General features: G+C 42.6%; 1 protein-coding gene and 1 long non-coding RNA gene across 2 annotated transcripts in view; both read right to left on the bottom strand.

The window, feature by feature from the left end:
• Positions 1-26266, bottom strand: part of LOC146716484 (protein NLRC3-like) — a 368054-nt gene that overhangs the window by 77610 nt on the left and 264178 nt on the right. The window lies entirely within an intron of this gene.
• Positions 22744-25886, bottom strand: LOC146716495 (uncharacterized). The gene is made up of 2 exons (XR_014919213.1): positions 25653-25886; positions 22744-24977 (listed from the first exon to the last, which is right to left on the bottom strand). It is a non-coding gene; the product is annotated as an uncharacterized LOC146716495 (long non-coding RNA).

The raw sequence follows: 26266 nt of genomic DNA, 5'->3' as shown, positions 1-26266 counted from the left end.
TGATGTCGTACTAGTTGGTTTTATAAAGCTGAACACCAACATACTTGTTATCTCATGATAATGCAGCACATGAAGGCTCCAGATGTCTTATAATGAATATCATCAAGTCAGTGATTACAGAGTCCACTGTAGTTTGGTGACTGTTACTCATCCTGTGTTCTGATTAATATTCCTCTCACTTAGAAACGGATCAAACTGATGGCAGCCTTGGAGCGTTGCAGGCACGAGTAGAGCAGCTTGTCGTCATCATCAGAGTGCGAACACAAAGTCTTTACAGACAAAATGGTGTCACAGTTTCTTTGAAACGGACCGTTTGATGCTCAGTTTGTACAGCTTGTACAGCTACTTTGTAAACAGAATAAAATCAGATCCAGGTTTGTTTAAGCTGGATGTGATTTGTTCTAGCAAACGAATTGATGAGTGTAGATTAAAATGTAAATATATACATTATGTGAAGGTGTTCCTTTTTATGATTATTTACAGATAGCAACAAGAGGCGACACAGAATTCACAAGGTCATCTTAGATGAGAAGAAACGCTTGGCGGCTGCTGTTGACGACTACAACAAGGAAACAAGCAACAAAGCAAATCGTATCCAGTGATGCCCTCATGCAGACCGACGTTTGGCCCTGGCAGAGCACAAGTGAACGTAAGCTCTTGATTTCTAAATATCCTTTTTAAACAAACTCCCAGTATCTGAGCAGCAGTTGAATGTTTTGTTCTTGAATCATAATATGCTGCTATGTTTTCCCATCTGATGTTGTTAAACTGCAGCTGCTGCTGACCTCCGGACAAAGAGAAAGGTCTTTGAGAAGGTGATGGCTGTGAGGCGCCTGAGAGAGGAGGAGATGATCCTTTGCAGGGAGATGCAGCATCACTGGACAGTGTTGCAAATGCGATCTGTGGTGTTGGGGACAATCTCCTCAGACTGTAAGCACATCTTTTATTTATTTATACATTTGGTGATGAATTGATTGAAAATAATAGCAGATGCTAAAGTCTTACTGGATCTTTTACCTATATTTGGGTTGCTAGCTAACACTGCCTTCTCCCTTAAAAAAAGTTTAATTACATGATCCTAACTCCTTGTGTTTATGAGGTGAGTTTTTTTGTCTGTTTGTTTGTTTTACTTATATTTAATAGTTTTGTTGTTTTTACAGCCTCCCTTGTTGGCATGTCGGAGGATGCACAGAAAGGACTCCATAGCCTGGTTTAAAAACAAAGTGAACTGAAAGCTGAAACGCTCAAAGTAAAGGACGTGTACAAGAGAATCCTCAGCCACCAACCACTCCTGGAAATGGACTCGGAGGAGGAGGAGGACATTCCAGACGATGAGAGTGATTTGAGCACTTCTGATGAAGACTGATTGTGTCATCATTGATGTTATGTTTGCTAGAATAAAAAGTTAATCACATCTGTTTAATGTGATTTTCATAATGTCTGTTTCAGAAATTGCTTATCAACAGACATTTTACATGTTGAGAAGAAAAATGTAATTCCCTTGGTGCAGTTGTTTACCCTGAATCATTCTTTCCCATCTAATTTAATGACTTGTGTACATGTTCAGATACAATAACAAAATTGAATTCATGGGATGCTTTCTGGGCTGCTCAAATTACCACAAAATGTAAAAGCACCAGGCAGCACACTCACAAGGACATGTTTTGTTCAGTGTTTTGTTGAAGAAATCAACAAGTACAACTGAGATGTTTGCTGTAGTGGTGTGTTTGTTAAGAAGCATGCCAGCACACTGGTGAACTGACAGTCCCAGAATGCACCCGAGCCAGTGACTCGCCCCAGAACAAATGACATTAATTATCTAGAAAGACAACCGTGATCAAAGACTAAGTAAAAGAGTAGGAAACAAAAGATAAGGAAAGGTACTGTGGGGTAGGAAAGAAAGGCCAGAGCTGTGCAAAATGACCTCCAGCAGGCCACAAATATGCACGTCTGTTCAAACGGTCAGATACTGACTCCATGAGGGTGGTATGAGGGCTCGACGTCCACAGGTGGGGGTTGTGCTTACAGCCCAACACCGTGCAGGATGTTTGGCATTTGCCAGAGAACACCAAGATTGGCAACTTTGCCACTGGCGCCCTGTGCTCTTCACAGATGAAAGCAGGTTCACACTAAGTACTTGTGACAGAGTCTGGAGACATATTGGAGAACCTTCTGCTGCCTGAAACATCCTCCAGCATGATGGTTGGGCAGTGGGTGACTAATGGTGTGGGTGGCATTTCTTTGGGGGACCGCACAGCCCTCCATGTGCTCGGCAGAGGTAGCCTGACTGCCATTAGGTGCTGAAATTAGATCCTCAGACCCCTTGTGAGACTATATGCTGGTGCGGGTGGCCCCGGGTTCCTCCTAATGCAAGACAGCGCTAGACCTCATGTGGCTGGAGTGTGTCAGCAGTTCCTGCAAGACGAAGGCATTGATGCTGTGGACTGGCCCGCCCATTCCCCAGATCTGAATCCATTTGAGGACATCTGGGACATCACGTCTCACTCCATCCACCAACTGCACCACAGACTGTCCAGGAGTTGGCAGATGCTCTAGTCCTGGAGTCTGGGAGGAGATCCATCAGGAGACCATCTGCCACTTCATCAGGAGCATGCCCAGGTGTTGTAGTGAGGTCATACAGGCATGTGGAGGCCACACAGACTACAGAGCCTCATTTTGACGTGTTTGAAGGACATTACATCAAACCAGATGAATGATTCTGTATTGCACTGATCAAGGAACCAACCCAATAGGAGCTAAAGGCATCCTCTTCACATTACTTAACATAGTGAGTTTATACTATGTTTAATGTGCATTTTCTTCATCAGTCTAGAACATAACATGTTAGCGCTCCCTGGTTCTTTTTGGAGACAGATCCTGAGACAGCAGGCAGCTTTGGAGAACTCATGCCAGCTGTGGTCATTAAGGAAAACTTTGATTTAATATTGATTTCATGACAACTATCCTCAGGCACATATTCCTGGATATATACAATGACACGAGTAGACACTAACCCCCAGCAGTCTGGTGCTATGACAGCATAACTAAGGGCTGACCTGAACCAGCCCCAACTATAAGCTCTATAAAGAAGTGAAGTCTTATGCCAACTCTTAAAAGTCTTGACCATGTCCACCTCCAAAACTCATAATGGACTTTGGAGGTGGACAGCTATCAAGCTCCTCACAGAGGAGCAGCTTGACAGCTAACAGCTCCCAATTTACTTTAGTCCAAATACATGAATTCAAATTGAGGTGATAACTATTTATCAACAGTATGAATGTCTGTTCCCGTCCAACAAAGTTGTTACTACATACCATGTTGAGCAAGGCTTCCACTTGACTTTAACTTCTTTGTCCTGAAAAACATGATATAAACAAACAATTAATTCAGAAAGACATGCAGGTTGCATACAAAAAGGAGCCTACAAACATTTGTGTACTGTTGAATGGCTCAATATATTATACAGTTAGTTTACAAAAACATAAGAACCACTACAATGCTTGTACTGCCAGCATCGAGTGCATGTCAGCAAAGCAACACTGCTTACATTGTGGCTCACAAGCTCCACTCCTTTTCATCAAAACCAAAATTTTATCTACATTCTGTTTTTTACACTTTAAATCCCAGTTAGGTTAAATATTACCAGTAGCTTTTCAGATAAAACAGTAATAAAGTCCTAATGGTTTCATAAATCTTCATATTTTTTTTTCATATAAGCATCGGGGACAAGGCTGTCTTGCAATTGTTGAGGTCACTAGTGTGCGCCCTATTTCTTCCAGGATCACTCTTCATTTGTAGGTTTTAGTGGACTCCTACTACTGTGAAGTGGTTTTCATGGGACAGGGGCTTGTATTCCAAGATCTGGGAGATTGTAGAAATGAGCTGTGATGCCCTTCTTGCCATCTTTCCAGAAATATCAGTGATCTGGAAGCTGTTAGGCTGACTTACAGCAGCAGCACTTTCTGCACCTGCAGAAACTCCAGGACACATTTACTAACAGTGTTTGTTGCTGTGTGTGCTGCAGCTGCAGCTTTGAATTTTTTTTGAGAGCTAATATTTTGGCTATGGTGTCTTGTTATGAAATGTACAAGAGTAAGAGTGTTAGCATGTGTGTCAAAGCTACGTTTGACTGGGAAACTCAAAGCTCAATAACCTGTATCAACAACAATTCACTGCAGCCTGTGTAATATTTGATGCATCATAATTTATTCCAGTCTATCTTGCAAATACATGTTTGCGTTGCAATGTCATGCACAACACACACAACTATTAGAGCCTTAAGATCAAACCTGCGTCATTCTTTTGGTCCACTGCAGTGTAGCAGTCAAACAAGGAGAAGTGAAGTGGCCCCAAATGGCCAGGATAGAGATCAGAGGGTTAATGCGTAAAATGCATAAAAATATTATTGATTACAGGATAATACATTAATGTTAATATCAACAATAAGCTTTTTACTCTGAAGTTACAAGTATAAACAATGCTGTTACATTTACACTTACATTTTTTACTATAAGTATGGAAACAAGTGAACAGCATTTTATAATAAGTTTAACTGGAATTCTGTACACTGAAAAACAAACAACAGATAAAAAACACAAACAAACAGCCAGTGCCTTCATCTGTCCATTAAATGTCAAACATCGCTTTGACCTGTAGTCTCTGCTCGTCAGCACATGCTTTTAAAAAGAGCTCCATGTCCTCTGCAAACTGAAAAACAAAGAGGAAGAAGTCCCTCTACACAAAAACACTGTGGATGACAGGCCAGGCAAACATCTATTGACCTGTTTGAATGCCTCCTCATCATGTGAGCCTTGAAGTTTTTTTGTAAGAAGACTAAGACCACAGTGAGGACGTTTCATTTTCATGGACTTTCCACAAGCCCCAGTTTCATTTAGCACAGAGGGTGGAGCACATGAATGTTCTACCCAAGATTCAGGAAATGGTTTAGATGCTGGAGACGAGACATGGAGAGGGAGACGAGGCTCCACGGAGAGTTCAGTGGGGAGCAGTCCTGAATGCTGACATGACAATAATTGCCTTGCCATATCCCCACGCTGTATGACTGTCATGTTACAGAAGGGCAGTGAAAGTGCACCGGCACATCATTTTGTCTGTAAGAGAGAAAAAAAGAAAAAACATGTAATTTAAATGTAGTTGTATAGAATGCAGTCAGTTTATCTAACAATCAGATTGTACATATTAACAAAAATATCCAAGCCGTCCTCAATAATGAAAGCAAAATGGTGTGGATCACAAGAGCTGTCAGGAAATGTGGTGAACAGGAAAAATATTTAATGAAAACACTTTTTTCTCTCGCTGATGAATGAACTGAACTGTACAATGTGAAAAATAACTTTTAAGTCAACAAAGACCTGCAGAGGTGCTGAAAAGAAGTGCATATTTATGACTTTAACTATGAGGTATATTTAATACCAACATACCTTTGAAAGGCAAAGCACTTTGAATGTGTCCATTTATATGCTGCTCAATCTTTGCCCTGACAGCAGGGCTGAAAGTGGGGCACAGAGGGCAGTGAAACAGCCAACACGTGGTGCATTCCTGCAATTCTGGCCTGGAGGCAGAACTCCAATTTGATATTTGCATCTAAAACAGAGAGAAAAACAGATAAACACCATATACACATTTAAGTTCAGGTTTTAGCAGAAATAACACGTTACAGTTAGCATGTAAGAGATTTGGGAGAAAATTCTTTACAAAAACATAATTTACAAGACACTTTTATTTGTGACATACGTATCTATTGACATATAAAAGACAACTGAACAAAGGCTAACTAACATCTGGGCAATAAAACAGAATAAATAGAGAATATTAGTATTTATACATACATAAAACTCTCTGTGACGACCTTTACAATGTTTTTGCAGGTGGAATGAGAGACATGAATAAAGTGCAATATGCAGTAAATGGAACAATGTGCATTGATGTTACAGATCGTGAAAAGTAGTGAAGTGAATTTGTTCATAACAAGCAAAAATCAAATACGTTTGAAACTGACCACTAAATGCTAACCAGAGGTGTCAAAAGTGCACATTCTTACTAAAGTTTAGATGCCTCGGGGGTCTGACCGTTGTTGTAGCGCTAACAAAGTGCCAACGTAATCAGTGTAAGCAAACTAGATGATTCCTACAATTATATAATTATTAACGGCAAATTTAGACATGAAAGACTCTGTAACAACCTTTACGATCCACTTGCAAGGTTTCCACAGTCGATGGCTGTATCCCAATTCAGGGTCTGCAGCCTTAAAGTTCGCAGCCTCAACGGTCCATGAACTCTGAACATCTGAACTCTGAAGCATGAACTCTGTGTCAAAGATTCAAGTTGCAGTTATTTATATTTCCTATCACCTTAAATCTTCACTCAAAGACACTCAAGTATCTGTGACAGTGTATATATAGATGTATCATATATAAGAGAGAAATATTGTTATTTTAATATGTTGGCATTACTAAATGTGGCTCAGTGCTTACATATATGTGTAAAAAGCAAATGTACGAGCTGTGATAACTGTGTCTGATAGAATGAAGAGTAGACTGATAAATGAAATATTCCTTTATTGGGTGAGAAAATCAGACCATGTCATAACTGCTTTAAGTCATACAGAATAGACATCAGAGCCTTAAACAGGCTGACTTCTGCTAAATGGGTCAAACTGGGCAGAAAGTCTACAAACACATAACATCCTTATAGAAAATGATGTAACACTATAGATCAACTTAGCTCAGAATATATAAAGCATATAAACAATCACAGCAATATGATACAACAAACACAGCAGTGCTACTGATCCAAAATACTCAAAGCTTCATAGAACTGAAACCAACATTTATTTTTAGCTCCATTCTGCTGCTGATACAGACTTTAGGTTTCTGAACATTAAACTTGTTGCTGCCTTTCATAGTGTGTAACTTGAAGGCCCTGAGTACTTTCTCCCACACTGAAAACACTGGAATGACAACATTATTTGAACATTACCTAATAAGACTGATTCAGGACAGACAGTTATGTTAAACTTTCCTAGCAGTCCTTCACAAACAGGGAACAGTCTGTCTATTCTCTCCATCTGTCAGCTGCTGCTGGCTCTTCCTCCTCCTCTTCCTCACACACTGCTGAGTTTGTCCTGGTGGATCATCAGGGCTGCAAAGCCTCACAGATGATGTGCAGCAGTGGGTCCCTCAGTCTGTCCTCACTCTGGACACTTGCAGTCGTCACACATGGAAATCAAATGTGTGATAAGGTGCAGGATTCAAACACAAGTGTGACTTATAAACACATGTTCATACTTTTATTCCACAATCAGAGAGAAAGAAACAGAGAGAGAGTGCAGGACCATAGCTGGACTCGCCATCGGGCATACCGGGCATTTGCCCGGTGGGCCGCTGGCGATTTTTTGCTTTTATGGGCCGATCGATTTTTTTTTTTTTTTGGAAGGGTATAAATAATGAAAGGTGTTGGATTGGCCAATTGGTCATGATCGACTCTGGGCTGGACCAATTACAGCCGAGGAGGGCGGATGCACCCTCCCCCTTGTTTAGCAATCTTATAGATGAACTAATGAAAATGGAGAACAAAAAAAGGAAAGAAGGTGCAGAAAAAATTAGGGCCAAAAAGAAACAAGCCCTTCAGGCAGACGCTGCCAAATGTGTAAAAATAACTGAATTGTTTGGCGGTAGCTGTGGCATAGCTTCCACAGATTTAGCAACATCAGCAAGTGGTGGAGGCCAGCAGGTGGATAAGGGAAAGGGGAGGCAAGAGGAGGAGAGACCCGAGGCGGCCGCCGGTCATAGTGGCAGAGGAACTGAACTTCAGGTAAGAAGTTATGACCTGCTGTCTATCTGTGTCAGATATAAACCAAGTTTAGTTGTAGTTTGTTTTCGTTGTGCTGACTTTTTACAGTCGCTTAGAATAACTGGTACTAGCTAGCATGACGGAGTTTATATACTGCTGGGCGGGTGCTATGAAGTTACTGATAGTAAATTTTATTTTATGCTTAAGGTTAGTTTCTCAAACTCCTCAAAATCTTAACAAATTGTGCCAATCCTTACATGTTGCACCAGGCTGATTTATCATCAAAAGTGGAGAAGTCTGTGACAGAGGAGACAGAAGAGCAGCAGAGAGAGATGGAGCAAGAGAGAGAAATAAAAGAGCAGGAGATGGAGATGGAGAGATGACTTTATGTCATCCATGAGGGATGCATTTGACATATGTTTCACATATTATAGCCCAACAAGTTACTTATAGCAATTTAAATACGAGCAATCACTTTTTGGCAGACAATCACTTTTTGGCACAACACCGGCTATTTTTTGTGTTTCTTTTTATCGCTCTGTAGCTGAGTTCAATTGAAAGCCTGCATGCGCTAGTACCTCTTGCCACAAGTTCCCAGAATCCTTTGCGGTTTTTACCCCTGAATGACGTCACATTTTTGGTGGGCCGGTCTCTAGTCAAAATGCCCAGGCCGATTTTTTGTCCCAGTTCAGCCCTGTGCAGGACAGACAGACAGGTGACAGTCTCAGGTGTACACACTGCTACACAACAGCACCAGAGAAGGAGGATTTAGTGTTTGTGTTATTACGAGTGCTAAACAAGAAGAGTTCCCAGATGGTGCAGTGGACACATGTGTGACTGCTGTGATTAAAGCATCTTTCTTTCAGCTTAACGAGTGAACCGTCAGCTCGTTCAAACACACGTTAAAGTCCGTTTGGCTCGACACCACCGAACAGAGGCAGCAATATAACATAGCTAACATTAACAGTGCAGTGAATCCTGCTTGTGCCGTGATATTCAGGACTGCAAACCGAGCAGCATCACTGACTTTCAGCTTGTTGTGTTTGTGGATAAATGACTGACTTTAATTATCCACAAAATCATCACATTCTCTGTAGGATTAAGGTCGACTATTGAACAGCGTATATTTTAAAGTAAAGGCTTTAAAACCAAGTAAACGCTGAAAGTACAAACATCACTAATGTCACATAACTTTGCCAACAAGTGGCCAACAGGAATGTTTTAATGTTCTTCATTATTAAACATCTGCACATAAATAAGTGACATAATATTCAGTACTTACTTCTGAAAGTTTACTCTTCAGCCGCCCCTCTTCCGCCGTTTTCTTTCGGCAACATTATCCACACCCACCGCCGCGCCGTTCTCTCAGAACTGAAGAAACTTCTTGGATAAAATGTCTTCAAGAAATTTAAAGCAGTTCAGACGCTTTTCTTTCCCAGCTCCTCAGACTGTCCACCCTGTTAGCTTCGTTAAGCAGCCATGAAGAGTAGAAGGCCAAGTATGAGTTTCAAACAATAAACACATTTATTTTTAAACCCTGCAAATAAACAACATTAACATCAAAAGTTTTACATTTCCTAAATGTATCCCACAATCTGAATATAACACCCACTTCCCTACATTTGATCCGCTGTGTTAAATATGATTAAGAACAGAATGCAATCATTTGCAAATCCTGTAAACCAGTATTTTAAACAAAGTGAGAAAATGAAACATTTAAAGAAAAATATTAGCCCATTTTGAATTTGATGGCAGCATCCTCTCTCCATAAACTAAAGGCTTTACGATGTTTAGTGCTGGACCATGTTGGTTAATGTGTAAACTCAACAGTTTCCATTTTGATTAACCTGACCAACATCTAACATAGAACACCTTTGAAGTGGACCTCGCACCCTGTCGATAACTTCAAACACGTCGAGGTCTTCAGAGGCTGAACTTTGACCCAGCATCACAAGGAGCGCCATAAACACTTGTTACGGTTATTAGAAGGAAGCCAGCCTTTAGACATCCCCACAACGACATCGTGACCAAGGGTCTGTTGCATGATTTTTAACATGGCTACAATGTGTCGTCTGCTGAGTCATCGTTTAATACAACAACGTACTGAAAGAGAGCATTCAGCATCTGACTGAGCTGGACTAACCTTCCCTTTCAAAAGTGAAAACTGCAACATAAAACTGGAATACAACCAACTTCTAATGAAATGTAACATTTTATAACATGAACACAGATTCCAGGTGAGCTGTGTCTTCCAGGACTGGATTTACCAGAACAGGTATGAGGACGGTGCCTGACGGGCATGTACGAGCTGGAGTGGATCCCAGCAGACACAGGGTGAGGAGACAGACGACCGTTCACGCTCACACTTATTCACCAGTTAACCTAACCCCACTACCTGAATGTGTGTGAACTGTGGGAGGAAGCCAGAGTCCCCTGAGAGGACCCACACAAACACGGGGAGAACATCCAACCTCCACAGAGACTCTCTCTGCACTAAAAGCACAAAATAAAAATCACACCGTCATGTAATTCAAGAAACTGGTCTTAAAAAACATTTAATCTAATATGTCCACATGGAGCCCGTGTTAAGGTCCGTACTGGGCTTCAGAACATCAAGTGAACAACGTCAGATGGGACCTGAGTGCGTTGTCTCCTGATAGAAAGTGCTGAGGATCAGAAGGACTCAGGGACAACACGATATCTGTCCAGCAGAGGGCGGCATTATTCCAAACGGCTCCATCCTAGAAACATGATGTGGAACAGCTGACCTGTAGATCTGCTCAAGAACAATCGTCACAGTCTGATCACAGTCAGTCCCACGTCTGCCATGTTCTCAGCTTCCTTTAGTACAGGTAGCTTTAATGATCATTTCAAGTGTGGTTGTTTCATGGAAACAGAGAGCAGACTGCAACATCCGTGGCAGCCGCCTCTAACACTCTGATGGACGTGTGGACAGCAATGCTGCCTGGAACAGTACCGATGTTTCAGGGCTGATGACGTTTTTGGGAGGGACATCTACATCCTGACATATCAAGGTTACTTTACTTTTACGTAAATTTGCTTTACAGAAAAATAATAGCGTTTGTCATCCCTTCACAAACACACACATCGATTTAAACCTGACAGACACATATTTGGAAAGTAGACGCGATGAATCAAATCAGAAAAACAGTTATTAGTTATTAAGTTTAGTGACGGCAGCAGGGACAAAGCTGCTTTTATAAGACTTTGTCCTGCATCATTCTCATGATAAAACAGACTCAATGGCCCCAAGATATTTATATGACTGCACTTGCTCAGGTTTGTCCGGATTTCAAACTGTTCTAAAAGTCTTTTGATTGAAATCTGGGGCTGTGTTATTGAAAGCAGCAGAGAAATCGATGAACTGAAGTCCTTTACTCTCTACATGTTTGACAATCAGGTGAAGTAGAATCAAAAGCACGTCCTCCACTCCTCTGTTGGGCTTATGTGCAATCTGCATTGAATCAAGCTGAAGTTCAGTGTCTTCCATAATCACATTTCTGATGATTTGTTCAAAGACTGAGGTGAGGGCAGCAGGCCTGAAGTCGTTTAGAACTTTTGGACGACTAGATTTAGGACCAGGAACCACAACAGCTTCTTTCCCAAGAGAGGGCATGAACGATTTATTCAGAATAACCTAAAATATAGGACTGAGTTCTTGAGCACAAGTGTAGGAGCCATATGAGTTGTTCCTTTTTGTTTTGGATTAAGAGGGTTGGTTTAAATGCACACCTTGTATTGGTGCACGGGTGTGGGGCGTGACTCGTGGGCGTGTTAGGTGATAAATGTGGTTGCACTCATCTGTTCACCGCACCTGATGAGCAGAAAGGTCGGGTGAGCATGAGGGGAAACCTGTTGACCCCAGCTTGAGTCATTTTGATGCATTTTTGGCTGTAACTTGATGTATGCTTTATGCACTAATTGATGCCATAGGCCGATGTTGTAGTTTGGTGTAGTAATTGGTGTAATTCGTTGTGAGTTGCAGTCATTGTGTTTGTGCAGTCTGTGCATTTGTTTAATAGTTCGATGAGCCGTTTGGAATAATGCCGCCCTCTGCTGGACAGATATCGTGTTGTCCCTGAGTCCTTCTGATCCTCAGCACTTTCTATCAGGAGACAACGCACCCAGGTCCCATCTGACGTTGTTCACTTGATGTTCTGAAGCCCAGTACGGACCTTAACACGGGCTCCATGTGGACATATTAGATTAACTGTTTTTAAGACCAGTTTCTTAAATTACATGACGGTGTGGTTTTTATTTTGTGCTTTTAGTGCAGAGAGAGTCTCTGTGGAGGTTGGATGTTCTCCCCGTGTTTGTGTGGGTCCTCTCAGGGGACTCTGGCTTCCTCCCACAGTTCACACACATTCAGGTAGTGGGGTTAGGTTAACTGGTGAATAAGTGTGAGCGTGAACGGTCGTCTGTCTCCTCACCCTGTGTTAGCTGGGATCCACTCCAGCTCGTACATGCCCGTCAGGCACCGTCCTCATACCTGTTCTGGTAAATCCAGTCCTGGAAGACACAGCTCACCTGGAATCTGTGTTCATGTTATAAAATGTTACATTTCATTAGAAGTTGGTTGTATTCCAGTTTTATGTTGCAGTTTTCACTTTTGAAAGGGAAGGTTAGTCCAGCTCAGTCAGATGCTGAATGCTCTCTTTCAGTACGTTGTTGTATTAAACGATGACTCAGCAGACGACACATTGTAGCCATGTTAAAAATCATGCAACAGACCCTTGGTCACGATGTCGTTGTGGGGATGTCTAAAGGCTGGGTTCCTTCTAATAACCGTAACAAGTGTTCATGGCGCTCCTTGTGATGCTGGGTCAAAGTTCAGCCTCTGAAGACCTCGACGTGTTTGAAGTTATCCACAGGGTGCGAGGTCCACTTCAAAGGTGTTCTATGTTAGATGTTGGTCAGGTTAATCAAAATGGAAACTGTTGAGTTTACACATTAACCAACATGGTCCAGCACTAAACATCGTAACGCTTTTAGTTTTTGGAGAGAGGATGCTGCCATCAAATTCAAAATGGGCTAATATTTTTCTTTAAATGTTTCATTTTCTCACTTTGTTTAAAATACTGGTTTACAGGATTTGCAAATGATTGCATTCTGTTCTTAATCATATTTAACACAGCGGATCAAATGTGGGGAAGTGGGTGTTATATTCAGATTGTGGGATACATTTAGGAAATGTAAAACTTTTGATGTTAATGTTGTTTATTTGCAGGCAGTGGCGGTCCTAGCCTGTTTGGCACCCTGGGCGAACAATCCCTCTGGCGCCCCCCCCCCCCCCCCACACACACACACACACACACACACACACACAGACACACACAGAGAGAGAGTATGCATTGTATGCAGACGGCTACCAAACAGCCATCATAATTCGTCATACAATGAGAACAGGACAAATCAACAATTGACAAGGACTAATTAATATTTAAATCTGTAACATAATGTATTGTTTGGAGTTTAGTCTGTTACTGTTTGTTTTTTTACCATTTCTTCTTGGAGCAACTGTAACCCACATAATTTCTGACTCACTCTGATTCTGATAGTTTCAGGATGACCTGCCATTATCCAATCACACATCTGCTTACCTGCATCTTTTGCTCGTTTCTCCTCCTCTTCTTTTCTACTTTTTCTAAGTTGAGCACCATGATGGCTTTGAACTTTTCTTGTCCATCTTCCATTGGTTTTAATTTTGCACTCCAGTATGAACACAAATCCCCCAACACAAGGATCACCACAACATGATCTAATAGACCGACACCTTAGTTCACAGATTCACTTCATCTAGGGTGCATTTCTGAGATTTCACACAACCCAGGATTCAAATCATGAATACATAATGGACTTGGATTTACAACATTATAAATGAAATGTGCTCTTTTTGGAAGCAGCAGGGGCCCCCTCCCCTCAAACTGTAAATTTAAATTGTTATTGATCCTTTACCCCTGGTCCTAAAGTGTATATTTATTTTCTTACTCTTCTTATTGTTTGTTTACTTGCACTGCTGTAACTGGAGCCTCGTCATCTCATATCTCTGTATACTGGACTGTCTGTAGCGGAGATGACAATAAAGTTTACTTTGACTTTGGCAGCGAGCAGGCGCACCGAGGGCTCTCGTGCTCACTTTCGTGTATAGAATTTCGAAAAAACATTGGTGCAAATTATAAGTCTGTATCATGATGCCTGGTGTTTTTGTGTTTGTTGGTTTGTTTTTATTTTTCTTTATTTTGTGAGTTGGTTATTAGATGCTGCTCCAGCCGGTCAGACTCATCTGGCTAACCTAACAGCAGTCCTGGCCAGGCTAGAAAAATATGGATTGAGAGCAAACAAAAACAAATGTGAGTTCTTCAAGGATGCCATTGAGTATTGTGGACACAAGATCGACAGACATGGGCTCCACAAAACCGAGGACAAAGTTGAAGCAGTCCTGAAGGCACCAGACACTAAAAATGTGAGTCAGCTACGTTCATTCTTGGGCTTAATTAATTATTACCACAAGTTTCTACCAAACCTTTCAACAGTCCTGCACCCGCTGAACTCTCTGCTGCAACAAAATGTCAAATGGAAATGGACAAACTATGAAGAGGCATTTAATTTAGTTAAGTTAAACAGCTCATTACATCAGAGGAGGTTCTGACACACTTTGACCCCAATCTACCACTTCGCCTCGCCTGTGATGCCTCACCATATGGCATTGGTGCCGTGCTATCTCACAAAATGCCTGATCGATCCGAACGACTACTTGCCTTTGCCTCAAGGTCCCTAAATGCAGCCGAGCACAACTATACGCAGATAGACAGAGAAACACTCAGTCTAGTGTGGGGAGTGAAGAAGTTTAATCAGTATTTATATGGACGACACTTCACCCTGATCACAGACCACCGACTGCTGGTGTCCATCTTTAACCCTCAGAAAGGTATTCCAACCATGGCTTGCGTACGCTTGCTTGGGCTTTGTTCCTGGGTGCACACACCTACACCATTGAGTTCAAAGGGACAAAGCTACATGGAAATGCAGATGGACTTTCACGTCTTCCACACATGCAACCCACCGAAGAAATGACTGCTCCAGCTACTGTGTTTCATGTTACACAAATGGAACCCCTACCTGTCACAAGTGCTCAGGTGAAAAGAGAAACGAGCCAAAACACAATCTTGTCAAATGATCTTACTGTGAATGGTTGGCCGTCCTGTAGTGACACTCAGTTCTCTGCGTACTCCACCCACAAAGACCAACTATCCGTTTGCCAAGGATGTGTCATGTGGGGAACTCGTGTCATCTGCCACCCAAACTACGTACAAAGGTACTGGACTCACTGCACGATGGACATTTGGGTGTTAAGATGAAAGGTCTTGCTAGAAGCTATGTTTGGTGGCCAGGCACTGATTGTGAAATGGAGAATATGGCTAAATCCTGCATTGTTTGCCAGCAGACGCTGCGCCAGCCTCAAACAGCACCTGTACACGCGTGGGAGTGGCCATCCGCTCCATGGCAACGCATTCATATAGACTATGCTGGCCCATTTATGGACTAAATGTTCCAGGTTGTGGTTGATGCCCACTCAAAGTGGCCAGAAATCTTCCCCGTAAAGCAAGCAACAGCTGCCAGCACGATCAATAGTCTTTGGTCACCGTTTGCACGCACAGGTCTGCCACAACAGCTCGTAAGTGACAATGGTCATCAGTTTACTGGAGAGGAGTTCCAGTGTTTCCTTGGGAGTAACGGCATACGACATATCACTTCAGCTCACCATCATCCTGCAACAAAGCTGAACCAGCCAGTCGCACAGAGGGGAAACCGCTACAACAGAAAATTGACAATTTTTTTACTGTCTTACCACTCATGCAACAACTGGACACACACCTGCAATGCTCTTCATGGGATGAGATCTGAGATCACATCTAGATTTGCTGAAACCAGACATTCGCAAGGATGTCCAAGATAAACAGTCTTCCATGGTGGAAGCAACAAGAAACAAAACCAGATTCTTCAATGTTGGACAAAGAGTTCTCGCCAGAGACTACAGAGACCCAAGTCAGAAATGGCATTCTGGCACGATTCGTTCACGGACCGGACCGCTGATATACACCATAAATGTTGGAGCCAACTTAGTCTGGCGTAGACATGTTGATCAGATTCTAGATGCAGAATGTCACGTGGTTCCAGAGCAACCTGAGAGGACACATCTACACCTGAAGATTCAGAAGAGTTTGCCCTCGCTTCACCACCTGAGGTTCAGGGTTTACGTGAAACCACCAATGTTCAAACACCTGAACTTTCCACACAGAGCACTATGGACTCTGACCAAACAGGCAGACGTTACCCTGAGAGAAATCCCAGAGCACCTCAGAGACTGAACTTATAGGTTTCCAGTTCATTTTGTAAGGAAAGCAGTTAAAATGTTTAAGAGGAAACAACCTACCTCTATGTTGTAAATCACTGAGTAGGTGTCATATTTCAGTTTAAGTACAATCTTATGCTTATGCATAAGCTTATGCTAGACGAGTCCAGAAGTACAGAAACCTTGTGTACAGCGTTGGAGATGAAGTTCTTCTCTTGAACATGAAACGTGGAAGGAAGGGAGGAAGACTTGATCGAGATTTTTCAGGACCCTACACCATTCAAGACATCGCTGGCAAATGTGTGAGATTAAAAAAACACAGAAGGAGCAACTTTAAGAAATCACTACAGCATTGACCATATCAAGCCATACAGAAGAAGCCACCATGTAAATATCAGTGACAATTAAAAATACCCAACTCGCAGTCAGACGGTGAACAGCAGCACAGACCTGAAGATGCCTCCCTGCCATCCTACTGCTAACCCTCAGTGCCAGCAAAGTCCAGAGGATTCATTATGCACCCAAAACGGCTGACACAAGGAGTTTAATTGTGTTCCAGGACCAGAAACGCGTGAACAAGAACTTCCCTCCCGGAAACAAAGCTTAGAAAATGAAGGTGACATAGTGAACAACTCTTTTTGACCAGTTGGTCATTTGTTGCCAGTTTGGCGTTGCAACTTAATTGACTGTTGCATGACTTTGTTTGCATTTTGAAGTCTTCAACTCATATTGGATATAAAGAAACATGCAACGTGCACTGAGCTTGTGGAAGTCTGGAAATGGATCTGCCTGTCAGTAATTTTCTATTTTGCCCACCCGCTGTACCTTTCCTATTTCTCTGCGTGTAAATGCATGCCTATTGGATTGACTTTTTTCCTGTTGTGGCCCGTTGGCCTTTACCAAGCTTATCCACTACAAATCTCATGCATGCCTGAGCTAACTTATTGTGGTGTATTCATAATTGTCTCTGGTACATTTGTTGTATGGGCAGTATGTGTTCACTGTTTGATTGTGTAATCACGTGTTACGCACTGGCAATGCATGCCGGTAGATGGTAATACAGGAAGTAAAAGAGATGGTCTTACCGCACACAGTGGTCCCGCGTACTTATTCAGATTCAGAGTAAGAATCACACATGGTGTCAGAAGTGCTGTGTGACTTGTAAGACTCCATACATCTGCCGAGTGTGAGGAGAAGGGGAAGGTGGAAACAAAATGCCGAATGACGACGTAGACGATCGTCCGAGGGCAGGAGTTAGCACCGCGGCTAGCACTCCCAGCGCTACGTTTAGCATCCAACCACCGGAGCCCTTTGATTTTTCCAAACCACACGAATGGACAAGATGGGTCCGTCGCTTCGAGAGATTCCGTCAGGCAAGTAATCTGTCTGCGAGCTCGGTGGAAAATCAAGTGAACACTCTCATATATTGTATGGGAGACGAAGCGGATGACGTCCTGAGAGGACTAAAGTTAAGTGATGTAGACCAACGGGACTATGCTAAAGTGAGAGATAGCTTCCACAACTTTTTCATTGTCAGGAAAAATGTTGTTTATGAGCGCGCACGTTTTAATATGCGCAAACAAGAGCCGAATGAGACTGTTGATGCATTCGTGACTGCCTTGCATGCATTAGCAGAGCACTGTAACTACGGACCGCTCCACGATGAGCTGATAAGAGACAGAATAGTAGTGGGCTTGGCCGACACGAGGCTGTCTGAGCGCATGCAGATGGAAAAAGACTTGGACTTGGATAAAGCTATAAATATGGCCAGGCAGTCAGAAGAAATCAAAAAGCAACAGTCAGCTTTGAGAAGTGAAACAAATGTAATGCATGTAAATGCGAAAACAGTTGACAGAGTGATACAAAAGCACGACAAAACAAAGTTCAACATGTTCAAAAATAAAACTGTCAAAACACAACAGCAATATAGCAAGAGACAAAGTAACAAATGCTACAAGTGCGGAGGCTCTCCACATCAGAAACCTGAGTGCCCAGCAAATGATGCAAAATGTCATTTATGTGGAAAAAAAGGTCACTACCAGTGAGTCTGCAGACAAAGCAAGACAGTGCAAAGTATTGAGGAGGAAGAGGAGCAAGGTTTCTTCCTAGGCTCAGTTTCCAGTGACGGCCAGGCGTGGACAGCCAACATACAAGTGAAAGATGCAAAAATCACTTTCAAATTGGATACTGGAGCAGATGTGACTGTAATAGCTGACTCGGACTTATCAAAGATTTTTGCTAACGAACACAGACCAGTTCTCCAGCAGCCAGAAAAACCTTTGTTAGGCCCTGGAAAAACACCACTGGACGTTGCAGGTTTTACAAAGCTACAGCTCAACTACGGAGCGAAACAGACAACAGAGAAGGTCTATGTTGTAAGAAACCTGAGCACTCCACTGCTAGGCCTGCCCGCCATTACAGCTCTTGGCCTGCTGGTGCGAGTTGACGCGGTTTCAATGGACACTCTGAAGACTACTTACCCTAAACTTTGCAATGGTCTAGGGAAAGTGCAGCGGGCCTATCACATTAAACTCAAACCGAATGCTGTGCCGTACTCACTCAAAACTCCGCGAAGGCTTCCTCTGCCTCTGATGGGAAGGGTAAAAGAGGAACTCCAACGAATGGAAGAGCTTGGTGTCATTACCCGAGTTGAGGAACCAACGGATTGGTGTGCCGGCATGGTTGTTGTTCCAAAGAAAAACAGCCCTAGGCTAAGACTTTGCGTAGACTTTACCGGACTAAATGAGTATGTGTGCAGGGAAAAATATGTGCTGCCATCGGTTGAACAAAGTCTCGGAATGCTCGCAGGAGCCAAAGTGTTTAGCAAACTGGATGCCAACATGGGCTTCTGGCAGATTCCCCTGTCCGATGAGTCTGCCAAACTCACCACCTTCATCACACCCTTTGGGCAGTTCCACTTTAACCGCCTACCGTTTGGGATCAACTCAGCGCCCGAACACTTTCAGCGCATGATGGCGGAGGTCATCGAGGGTCTCGAAGGAGTGGTGTGTCACATTGACGATGTGTTGGTGTGGGGACGTAACCATCAGGAGCACGATTCCCGTCTCCATGCTACACTGCAAAGACTGGAAAAAGCAGGCATAACGCTGAATGTTGAAAAATGCGAGCTCTCCCAGAGCAAGGTTGCTTTCTTGGGTCACATCATAGCGGATACAGGAATCAGTCCTGACCCGAAGAAAACGGAGGCAATTACAGAAATGACAGAGCCAACTAATGTGTCAGAGTTGCGCAGTTTTCTGGGCATGGTGAATCAAGTGGGCAAGTTCATCCCCCATTTAGCTGAAAAAGACAAAGCCCTGCGAGATCTTCTTTCCAAAAAGAACGCATGGTATTGGGGAACTGACCAAGTGAGAGCTTTCAAAACATTACGAGATGCCCTGACCTCACCCCCAGTGCTCGCAATGTATGACCCCAACAGAGACATTAAAGTATCAGCAGATGCTTCATCCTATGGTCTCGGAGGTGTTCTTTTGCAGCTGTGGGAAGAAGGATGGCGACCAGTGGCGTATGCATCGAGGTCCCTTTCTCCTACAGAACAGCAATACGCACAAGTGGAAAAAGAGGCACTGGCATGTACATGGGCGTGTGAGCGTTTTCGTGATTTCCTGATTGGTAAACATTTTTGTCTTGAAACGGACCACAAACCTCTCGTTTCCTTACTGGGAGGACAAGCTCTGGATCTCTTGCCACCCAGGATCCAGCGATTCAGAATGAGACTCATGCGTTACTCGTACACTGTGCAGTACGCCCCAGGGAAATCGCTCTGGACAGCAGATACTTTGTCCCGCTCACCTCTGAAAAAACCAATGAACCTGTCAGACAAAGAGCTAATGGAAAGCACAGACATATATGTCGACAGTATTGTAGCAAACATGCCTGTCAGTTCATCATATATGCAAACACTGAAGGAACAACTGAAAAGCGACAGTGTGTGTGCTCGCGTCATGGACATGTGCACCGAAGGCTGGCCAGAACATGCAAAACAAGAGCCTTTACTGCGAAATTACTGGCCTGACCGAGCCACGCTCACTGTTGAAGACGGCCTTTTGTTAAAAGACACACGGCTTGTCATTCCTTCAGCAATGAGAAACGAGGTGCTGGAAAAACTACACGAAGGACATCAAGGTGTTGTAAAATGTAAAGCTCGTGCACGCCAAACAGTGTGGTGGCCCGGGCTGAGTCAACAAATCTCTGAGATGGTGCTCAAGTGCAAAACGTGTATTCAAGAAAGACACAATAACAGTGAGCCACTCATGCCAACAGAATACCCTGCCCGCCCATGGCAGAGAGTGGGCACAGATCTTTTCGAGCTGGGAGGGAAAACTTACCTTCTCGCTGTTGACTATCACTCTAGATTTGTTGAGATTGCTTTGTTAAACAGGACAAAATCAAACGATGTCATTACTCACCTGAAATCTTTATTTGCCCGTCACGGCATCCCAGAGGTCCTCATGTCTGATAATGGGCCACAGTATTCAGGTCAAATCTTTACAGACTTTGCAGCAGCATACGGCTTCAAACACATCACAAGCAGTCCCAAGTTTCCGCAAAGTAATGGAGAAGCAGAACGTCCTGTGCAGACTGTAAAAAATCTTCTGAAAAAAGCAGCTGATCCTTATCTAGCTCTTCTTGCCTATAGAGCTACACCACTGCAGTCCGGATACAGCCCTGCAGAGCTTTTAATGGGCAGACGTCTGCGAACCACACTGCCGATGCTTCCATCGCAGCTGGAGCCCACACTGCCGGACAACGCACTGCTCGCTCGAAAGGAAAGGGAGAAGAGGATGATGGACATGGCAAACTTCAACAGGCGCCACCGCGCAAAACCTTTATGCAGCCTGTCCCCAGGAGAGCAAGTTTGGGTGACTGATGTCAAAACTACAGGCACTGTTATCCAAAATCACTCTACACCCCGATCATACACAGTGGAGTTACCACAAGGGACTGTGAGGCGTAATCGTGTGCATTTGATTCCTTTAAGTTCACCTGTGCATGAACCTGCTAATGTGCCTGTGTTGCAGAAGCCTCAAACACCCAGTGTGATCCCTGCTACACCTGTTAACACTGATGTGGTCAGAACCAAGTCAGGGAGGCCAATAGTTAAACCTAAAAAGTTAGATCTGTAAGAAAAAAAAAAAGGTTGTTGTTATGTAACTGTGCTATAATGGTTTTGTAGAGCACAGTAAAATAAAGCTAAAAAGAGTTGTTAAGAAAAGAAAAGAACAAGAAAACAAAAACAAAAGGTTAAAAATGTAATGCAGATTGTTTGCCAGATGTTCTTGTATGGCTTTGAAAAAGAGAAGTTCTGTCCTGAGAAAAGGAATATTCTGTTTTTGTTTAAAAGGGGAGATGTGGTGTATTCATAATTGTCTCTGGTACATTTGTTGTATGGGCAGTATGTGTTCACTGTTTGATTGTGTATTCACGTGTTACGCACTGGCAATGCATGCCGGTAGATGGTAATACAGGAAGTAAAAGAGATGGTCTTACCGCACACAGTGGTCCCGCGTACTTATTCAGATTCAGAGTAAGAATCACACACTTATCATATTTTTCTTTTAGTAAAGAGGCTATGGCGTGCAAAGGATACTGGGCGCTTGGAGGCAGCTGTTGGACCATACAAGTTATTGGATTCCTCTTTTCGAACACTGCAGGGGTCACGGTGGTTTCTGATGAGGTAAGAGAACTTATCATTATTGAGTCTGATTTCGAGGTTCTGCTCCTTCTGAAGCATTTGCAGTGCAGAGACCATTAATAGTTTAAAATGTGCGGGTAGGTGGGGGGGGGGGGGTTATATTGCAAAACTCTGATAAGGTTTCACCCATTCACTTCAACAGGAAAAAATGTTATCAACCACAACACAGATGTTGTGACATCTGTGACATCATAATACCCAGTTCCAGTATATGCAGAAAGAACCTTTATCAGCAATTCTATTCCTTTAGATGTTTTTGTGTACAGCACTCAAGCAGTTAGTTCAAAAATTGTTGCTGTTGTTGTATAAACTCAGATTTTTCAAAACAGGTCATTGATGCATATCTGCACCGTGTTATTGACAGACAAAAGGTAAGTAAGAAATGTCATTTACCTACTAATTTTGAAATAAAAAAAAAACCCTATTTACTGTTCTATAACATTTTTGTATACTTGTGCAGAATGCTGCACACCTGCTCTGTTCAGTAGTTGCAAGCTCGTTGTTTTCTGGGCAGTTCAGATGCCTCAACTGGTATGTTGAAAGCTCAGAAGTGGTCCAAACAGTTGACTCCTTTCTGTTGCTGAGGAAAGAGTTCGGTTCCTTTAAAGAAGACTATATTTGAAAACACCCTGAGACGCATGGTACCTAAGTAAATCCAAATTACTCTGCACTTCCAATCCCACAGATGAAGTTCCCAGTTGAAGACGTGGCTGTGCCCTGTGAACTTTGGTACACACTGGATTCTTGTGGTATGTGTTCATTTTGTTATTAATTTGCATAATTTGTTGTGAAGCAGTTTCTTGCACAAAGTGTTATTTTTAAATAAGTTTTCAGTGGCACAAACAATTGTAATTTTTAATTTAACTTTTTCTTTAGATTGTCAACATTTCTGCACAGAAAATACTGCTCATAGACCCCATGGGAATGAAGGTGTTTATGACAGGAAAATTCTGCGCAACTGGAGGTATGTATGATACTGAGGTGTTATTCTTAGATTAAAAAAAAAAAATCTTGTTTCATTACAAACACTTTTGTTCAACTAGGAATTTTCTGAGGATGAGAGGGCATGAAGACACCATGGAGTGGCAGTTACAGACTATGCAACACAACAAGCGACAGGATTCCAGCAGTTGTGGAGTTTTACTGTTAAAGGTAACCCGTATTCAAATGATTCAGTTTCTTGTTAGCTAGAATTAAGACTTTAAGTGAATTTAAGTGAAGTGAAAGTTATTTCGGTCAACAACAACAAAGATGATCATTTTACATAGAAGTACTTAATCATACAGTAACTGAAAAAGGAATAGGCTGAAGCCTTGTGGCTTATAATTATCCTATCCTTTACCTAATTAAGACTTTACATTCTAATTATGATCAATCTCACAGTTTGCAGAACACTACCTTGATTTTGGAGAGGTCAGTGAGGTGTCAACCACTACAGAGCCAGTTGTGCTGGAGCGAATGCAGATAGCTTGCACCCTACTTGAAAATCGAGGTAAGTCCAGTAAAGTCCTTATCACGTTAGTGCGTACTTCCAATTTAAATAGTGCTTTTCAAACAGCACAGTACAAATAGTGCTCTTCAAACACTTTCAGATAAGACCCTTCTCAAAGTCTAATTTAGACTAATTTTCCAGGAAGTATATTTGGAAAAAATGTACTATTATTTTTTAATTATTCAATAAATAATGTTTGATTAAAACCTAACTATGATTGTGTTTCAGGGAACGCTGAGGACTACTGCATTGTTTGCTCCATGTTAGATGCTAACGCTGACCGCAGCATGATTGAAATGGTAAAACAAAACAAAACAAAAGAAACACATAAGTCTTAGTATCATTACTTGCCAATCATAATTAAAATGTTGAGTAATAGTATTCACCAAACAGAATATGAGCCATTTATTTTTCCTTTCCAGGTGCAGTGTGAATCTTGCCAAAGATGGGCACATTTTGCATGTGAAAAATATAAAGAGAGCAACCAAGAATATAAATGCCAAAAATGTACGGGAAACACATAACTTCAAATAAAAATAGCTGTCTTTTCCCCTCCATGTGTGTTTGTATTCTTTGTCAACATTTGGATTCCTGAGATCAAATATATTTTCCTTTGTGTTTGTTTTCTTCCCATTTGTGGCTTTAATGTAGTGTTACATCCTGTTTGTTTGCTTCCCTCTGTATACATGTCCAGATTCACTGTTATGTTTCTATTCTTACATTGCTGTGTGATCACTGTTCCCTCTGCTGACTGATGTGACCTTTTGTATCTCACACTGATACTTGTCATATTTGTATCTGCGCCTAAAAGATAAAAAGTTTTCCACGCTAAAACACAGCTCCACCTCCTGCAGTTCTCCCTCTGAACCACTAGATGTCTCTGTTATCTAAATGAAGACGTGCAGCACAGCAACCACAGCAGCGCTCAGATCACACGTGTCCTGTTATTATGTATAAAAGCATGAAACAGGTGAGACAGGTGGGATCAATATTAATGTTGTGGAAATATATGAAAAAGCAACAGAAGAGTGAAAACATTTCGTGTTTCTAGAAAGATCTTTCAGCTCACAGCTGCTCACAGACTGTATTTACAAGTGACAAACTGCAACTCTACAGTACATCTACAGTATATATCAAATATATTCTGTATTCAAATCTATTGAGTGATGTTTGAAAGTCTTTCCAGGTGAGTTTGATCCAGGAGGGTCTGAAGCCAGAGTCAGACAGAGACTGTGCAGAGACTGTAGAAGGACAGAGCAGCAGCAGAGCAGTCCAGATACACTGATGATCCTCTGTCAGATCCAGAGGGACACACAGGGATGATGCTGGACTCTACATTGTGTCTGACAGTGGAGCTGTTCTCAGAGCAGTTCACTCTGCAGCACTGACAGTCATCTGCACTTCTTCTCATTCCTCTGTCAGTCACTGCTGGATGAAGCTCTCCTCTCCACCTCCCAGTAACATGGCCCAGTCAGAGCGTCTCTACACACAAGCTGCTGCTGCTTCAACCTCTCTGGATCATCAGGACACAGCTCCTCCTCTCTCAGCACACACACCGTCCTGTTTACCATCATCACCTCCACCTGCAGAGAGAAGAAGGAAGAGCAGAGGAGATAAACGAGTGTTTCCAGAGACTCTTCATCAGCTGTCAGTCAGTGATGCAGCACATCCAGTATAAAGAGCAGCAGGGACTTCAGTGCTGGGACTGTACTAGGACTCATTGTTGCTTCACTTTTTCTAATCTTTGGATTTTTATTGAAGTTGATGAAAATGTTTTTCCCTCCTAGTTTGAGTTTGGACTTTCATTCATTAGAAGAACCTTGGTGTGTCCACTCTGAGCTCTGTAGGAACCCCAACAACAAGCCCAACAATCCAGATGGACGGTTCCAGCTGTTAACTGGAGGAATTCCATCCAAACATCTGCTCTCACTAAATTCTTCCTCACCTACAGACTGTGTTCTTCACTGCTTTAAACTTGGAAATGAATGCAGACATTGGTCTGCGTGCTGCTTTGTTCAGAGAGCTGATTGGCTGTTGACAGTGTTTGATCAGAGCGTGTCAGCCGTTACCATGGTGACCATAAAGGTCAGAAACAGGAAGTGTTTGTGTCCAATCCTGAAGCCTGTCACCATTCTCCTCTCACAGCTTCACTGAGAAGCTGCAGCTTTACAGGAAACACTGGATCTTTGCTTCATACTGACTGTGTTTAGTACAATACTGCTGACAGCACCACCCACTCACTCCATCACTCTACTTACAGCAGAGTCTCCAGTCTGTAGTCTGGACTCTGCTGAAGATCAGACAGCTGCTTCACATCTGGATACTTCAGGTAGTTTCCTCTCAGGTCCAGCTCTCTCAGATGGGAGGGGTTGGACTTCAGTGCTGCTGCCAGATAATCACAGCTGATCTTTGACAAACCACAGAGACTCAATCTGTATAAAGAATGAAAGATGTAAGTTTATTAGACAAAGTGTGAGCTTGAAATCATTCAGTGTTTCATCATCTGTTCAGAGCTGAAGAAGGTTCAGAATGTAGAAGTTTAGAAAATGGAAACTCCAAACAGCTGAAGCCAACAGGAAGCAGCTTCAAACAGGAAACTGTGCAGAGTTTCAGACTATATGTCCTGATGCAGCCAGTTGGATTTTGGAGATTTGAATCTCTGTTCTGTGACTAAGTCCTTGAATCATTTCTTCCAGTTGGTCCAACAAGACAGACTAAGTGTTGGACATGTGTTGTGGCTCCATTAGGGGAGCTTCTAAATGTGATGTGATGGCCCCTCTGGGTCTGTCAGGTCACAGGACTGAAGAGAGCTCAAACTGGGCACACAGTTGTTCCAGTCTGGACCAAAGACTCTATACTGGGACTGAGGGAC

The sequence above is a fragment of the Copadichromis virginalis genome, linkage group LG3, assembly GCF_057382275.1.
Source record: "Copadichromis virginalis isolate Kocher_CV1m ecotype Utaka linkage group LG3, C_Virginalis_male_GT1.1, whole genome shotgun sequence".
Taxonomy (NCBI): domain Eukaryota; kingdom Metazoa; phylum Chordata; class Actinopteri; order Cichliformes; family Cichlidae; genus Copadichromis; species Copadichromis virginalis.
Note: the sequence above shows the minus strand (reverse complement) of the source record. Positions and strands in the feature narration are given on the sequence as shown.